A 6,173-nucleotide genomic window follows, 5' to 3' on the forward strand; every position below is an offset into this window, starting at 1 on the left:
CTTACATGGGGCAATGGAGGGTTAAGTGACTTGCCCAGAGTCACAAGGAGCTGCCTGGGCTGGGAATCAAACTCAGTTCCTCAGGACCAAAGTCCACCACCCTAACCACTAGGCCACTCCTCCGTGATAAAAAGGACCGTGTGTAGTGGTGGGGGCTGTTTTTGCTGTGTGCCAGGGCCCTTTTTACCACAGCAGGTAAAAAGCCCCTACAAAAGACATGGCCATGCCGGTAAGATTATTCTTATCGCATGGCCATGTGGGGGGAGCATTACTGCCGCTCATCGAGGTGGCGGTAAGGGCTCCCGTGTAACCCAGCGGTAACTGCTGGGTTAGTGACGCACTAGAAATGACGGAATTATTTTCTGCAGTACTGGAAATGGAGCTTGCACGAGGCAGAACTACCGCCAGTGGCTGTGTTGGGCCAGCGGTAGTTCCGGGTTGCTATACGGCTACCCTTTAGTAAAAGGGCCTCTAAGTGTCTGATGTTATTTTGGCTCACTGCCTGTTATTGTTTTCAGCCTGTCCGTTTTGCTTGAAGACTATTTTTCAGTAAACTCTCTAGTTCACAACCACAATTCCGGCCTGGTCTGAGTTATTGAGAGCTGGTGAATTGTGTGGATTTATTTGCCAGCACCCCCTCCCCCACCTCAGTTATACTGGTCCCAACTTGGACCCAAGTACTGAATAATGTATCCAGTGAGAAGCCCTGCATGTCAGTGTTACTTCCCTAAGGGTGTGTCTCCTGTCTGCTAAGCGGTGTATAAAAACCCTGCGAGGACCACTACAGACTGGTAAGGATTATGCACATTATTCCAAAGTATGCGTTCATTTATCCGCAGTCAGTGGGAAAGGAGTTAAGGTGGATATTTTCAAAACTACAAGTGCTGTTTTAGTCAGAAAAGTACTCTTAGGTAATTTTGAAAACTGATTCATAGACCATGAGTGAATAATAACTAGAGACTTTTCATAATGAAAACAATGAAAATTGCCCTCACAGATAGTGCAACCAAGTTATACAATCTACTTCTTGTCACTTCAGTATTTATATTAGCAATCTGTCTTCCAATGATCCATCAACATCTTTATCTTATCATAACTGAAGAAATTCCTTGCCTTGACCATAATTCAGGGAAGCATATGTTTCCAGATGAACTGCATGATTCTGACAATTTCTTAAAGAAAAGGAAGCTGGAAATGGATGGGAAAGGTTCCTCTTTCAAGTGAGGTAACGTTATGACTGTTTTCAAAACACTAAAGGGCCCTTTTACTAAACTGTGGTAAAAAGGGCCCTGAGCTAGTGGCAGGAGCTGTTTTTGCCACGTGCTGAGGCCCTATTTACCACAGCGGGCAAAAAGGCAGAAAAAAAGACATGGCCATGCAGCACGACTGCTCATACTGCATAGTCATGCAGGAGGCAGCACTTGCCACCACCCCTTGAGGTGGAGGAAAGGGCTCCTGGCGGTAACTGGATAGCATACAGTGCTGCCCGATTACCGTCAGGTAAGGCCCTGCGGAAATAGTTTTTGAATATCTCCACTAGCGTCAGAAGTGCTGTGTGCTGGGGGTGGAACCCCTGCCGGCGCCTGCGTTGGGCCAACTGTAGCTCCAGATTGGTGCATGGTAATCCTGTGGTGGGTTACCACCGCTTAGTAAAAGGGCCCCTAAGAGGCCAATACACAAGTCTGTGAAAAGATTTTGCAGGTTAAGGAATATTTTTTTATGAAACGTCTACAGAAGCAAATGAACTCCTGCTTCATCTTTATTCAGCGCAAAATTTCACAAATCATTTCATGTGCATTTCAAGCTGTAGTAATGCAAGAGTAGAGGACACTCAAGTTCTTGAAGCAAAAATCATATTTAGATTATATACTCTAACCATTTGGCTCCAAGCTATATGTCTCAATTATTGCAGTATGAGGATTACAATAAGAACTTATGTCTTAGAAACTGAGCCCCCCATCAGCCAAATAAATACATTGTTTCTGCTCCCCTCCTTCTCAGCTGCTTCCTTCCTGCATATATCGATGCCACTGGGACTTCTTGTGCATGCTCAGAGCATGAGCAAGAAGTCCCAGCAGATGCCAACGTCTACAGGAAGGAAGCAGCCGAGAAAGAGGGGAGTGGAGGCACTGTATTTATTTGGCTGGCGGGGCTTCGGCATCCCCGCCAGCAAATGTAAAGGGGTGCTGCAGTTCTGGAGGGTGATTGAGCCCAAAGAGGTGGTGGTGGGGGGGTCAGGCCCCCAATGCCCCCCATGGCTATGCCACTGGCTCTACCTGAAGGAGTATTGTTTTATGGACGGCTGTCTAAGGAACATAGCCAGAAGCCATTAAGGGATCCAACCTGATTTGCATGACAGGGCTACTCTTCCCCCATCTATTAGCCTAGAGGCATATATAAGACAAAGGGAAGAACCCCCCCCCCCCCCCCCAGCTATTAACTGAGGTGTCTGAAGTAAGATAGAACAAGAGATATTAATTAAGGAGTTTACATTGAGGCTCCCCTGTAGTCTTGGTGTTTTAGACTAACAAATCTGAACTTGAGAATGCCATGCCTAAAGAAGGAGGCAGATTTGGTCAGAATGCTGACTAGAAATGGTGATACCTTTTGGAATTTGTAAAAAGAGCTTGACACTTTTTCTTGTTCTTTTTATTAAATTGAAACTGTAACCCTGATATGGAAGTTGAATACGTTTCTGAGCAGTTTGGAAGTCACCTTTAATATCGGGAATATATTCTGTGAAAGAGACAACCTGGAAGGTTGGAATCATTCTCTTGTTTTTCAATATATATTATCCACCTGATTTTCAGACTATGGGAGATAACCAAGCTGTCTCCTGTGGTCCACGCTGAACCTGGATATTCAATGCTGAACCTTTTCCGGTGACCGGCATTGAATATCCGGTTTAACTTTAGCCAGTCCGATTTTAACTGGCCAAGCTGATTATCAGTGCTGGCCGGTAAAAGTCAGACTGGCCAAAGTTATTCCATCTAATGTTACAGCCAAATATGGGCACCAAACTTGGCTGGTTTGACTTTTAAAATCGGCGATAGCCAGTTATATCCCACAATATAATTAGCTATCTTTAAGCCTCTAACTGGCCATAATCTTCTGAATATCAGTCTCTTTGTATAATTACATCATCTAGCTGTGGTGGAGTGCTGCTTTATGGGGGTGGAGCTTTGTTTATTCTCCTCAGTATATTGAGGGGTGGAGGAGGACAGCGAGAATCCAAGAAATTTCCTTTATAAGGGTACAGATATATTTGAAGTAGGGAGTACTAGATAGCTCCTGAGGATGGCAAAAAGAAAAACCTGCAGGAGAGATTGTCTGGAAGGCGGTGAAATACTTTTAAAATTTCAAAACACAACTAATATCATACACTGAATACTCAGCAATTCTTGAAAGGCTTCCAAAATACTATAAAGTATTTGCACAAAGAGAAAAAGCCTCAGTAGACCCCAGCTATTTTATGTCATTATAGCCAATCGTGGTTTCAGTTTCTATCATCGGCATATAAAACCTCTTTTGCGTTATTCATTTTACGTAATTTAATAAATCAAAAATATAATAAGCTCTACTGCACATTCTTTCAAAACAGCATACTTAACTTATAAGTTTTATGACCACCACATAAGTGGCCATCATTTCATCTCTGCACATTCTCTGTAAAGCACACAAATACTCTTCTAAGCTAAAAAAAATCTATCCAAAAGTAAATCAACAGATTGGCACACTTCAAAAATTCAGGGAGCCATTTACTGAAACGCTCTCACTATAGACATGGCATCCTATCACTGCCCTACATTTCCAACATCTCTTATACATGTGACTTAAAAATAACCACTCTAGACCAATCACTTCACAGGGCAGAAAAATTTCACACACACTTCCAATCGGAAGAAGTGTTGCCATTCTATCTTTGCATTCAAATCATTATAGTAACATAGTAAATGACGGCAGATAAAGACCTGTACAGTCCATCCAGTCTGCCCAACAAGATAAACTCATTTACATGGTATGTGATACTTTATATGTATACCCAAGTTTGAATTGTCCTTGCCTTTCTAAGGGCACAGACCGTAGAAATCTACCCAACACTGTTCTTGTACTAAGTTCTGAAGCTAACGTCGAAGCCCCTTAAAAGTTACACTCCAGCCCATCCCTATCTATTCAGTCACAATCAGGGCATAGACTGTAGAAGTCTGCCCAGCTCCCATTTTGTTGCCCAATTACCAGCGTCACCACCCAATCTCCGCTAAGATTCCGCAGAACCATTCCTTCTAAACAGGATTCCTTTGTGTTTATCCCATGCACGTTTGAATTCTATTATCATTTCCATCTCCACCACCTCCCTGGGAGGGCATTCCACATATCCACCACCTTCTCCGTAAAAAAATACTTCCTGACATTAGTCCTGAGTCTGCCCCCCTTCAACCTCAATTCATGTCCTCTAGTTCTACTGCCTTCCCGTCTCCAGAAAAGGTTCATTTGCGGATTAATACCTTTCAAATATTTGAACGTTTGTATCATTTATCTGTATTATGTTCTAAACATTTCTATTTAAAGATCCATTGCTATTCAGCTTGCAGTAGCTGACATCTTTGATTCCCTCCCCTGTTTTCAGTGGTATCTGTTCTAACACAAAGGTCACAAAGCTATGTTTAAATTGTGTATAGTGTAATGCTAATAGTGATGTCTCTTTACATGTCTGAATAGTGTGTTTACGCTCTATCAACCTCAATTTCAAAGCTCTTGATGTTTGTCCAACATACAGTTTTTGACATGGACAGCAAATACAGTACATAACGTAAGAGGACAGACAGGTCCCTGCTCCTCCTGGTTGCAGCTTCCCTTCTATATAATTCTCCCTTCAAGAGCAAGACAGGGAATTTTCCTAACATCCTGCTGATATTTGAAGCTATCTTCATTATGAATGTTTTTCAGCTTTCTGTGGCTAGGTGGCGCTTTTGTCCTCAATCTCATTATTTTTCCAGAACGTTACTTCTTATCACTTGCATGAGATAAATTTGCATTCACTGCCTCCATTGTGTGCAAGCCTCTCTCATGCATATTCTTTGTGGATATCTTGAAATCCAGACAGGCTTGTTGTGCCCTGATGACTAGGTTAAGAACCCCTGCATTAAGGACACAACAGGAGCTCTGATTTTCTTCAAACTAAGTGATTTCCAAACCTGTCCTAGTATTCATTGTGGATATCTTGAAACCCTGACTAGCTGGGGTTCCCCCCAAGACAGGTTTGGGAATTACTTATGTGGTTATTGTGTGACATTATTGGTCAAGCAATACACCAGACCCCCCACCCCCCCAACCTGACCCCACTTGACTACCCTTCCTCACCTGATATTAAAAAAAAAATGTTTCCCTGATATCAAGTGCACCCCTGACTTTTTGCTCCCTCCCCATTCTGATCCTATTAAAAAAAAAAACCTTTCCCTGATGTATCCCTTATATGGCAAACTGACCCCACCCATTGCATCCCAGGATGTACCATGTGGGGCCAGGCACTGCCATTTTTCAAGATGGCTGCATCAAAATGGAAGCGAATGGGCATTGCTTCTGTCTCTTTTCAAGGTATACCTTAGAGGGTCCTGGAGTAGAGGTTAGGATGGAAAAGTGTTACAATGGTTTGGGTGGAGGGATAGAGAGAGGGGCGGATGGATGGGTGCCACCATATACTAGAGAGAGATTTTGTTGTTGTTGTGTTGTTTCTTTTTTTACAGTTGGGCGGGTGGGAGGTGCCACTACACACCAGAGACTTGTGTTTTAACTCAGGAGGAGAATTGGGTACAGGAAGTAATTTGTTGGAGCATCATTTTGGGTGGGATTGTGCAGAATGCTTTTTTGCCTGTTTCTTTTTTTTTTTTTAATGTCACTCTACCTGTCAGTGTATTAGCCAATCATCTATGCACTGACAAGAAAGGTGACATTTTGCAACGACCAGTGGATTTCTGCTGCATTTTAATGCAGCAGTAATTTCGTGCTCATTACTTACAGCATGCCATGGTAGAAGCTATACACTGAGCCAGCTCCACTTCTGCATTGCTCCTGAGCCTTGTGCTCTAACCTATCTTCTTTATATGCCATCCTTTGAGTCTACACAGACTTCTTGACTCACATTTCTTGAAGGAGTTAAACTGTTGGGGCTTGAG

This window comes from Microcaecilia unicolor, chromosome 1 (genome assembly GCF_901765095.1).
Source record: "Microcaecilia unicolor chromosome 1, aMicUni1.1, whole genome shotgun sequence".
Lineage (NCBI taxonomy): Eukaryota > Metazoa > Chordata > Amphibia > Gymnophiona > Siphonopidae > Microcaecilia > Microcaecilia unicolor.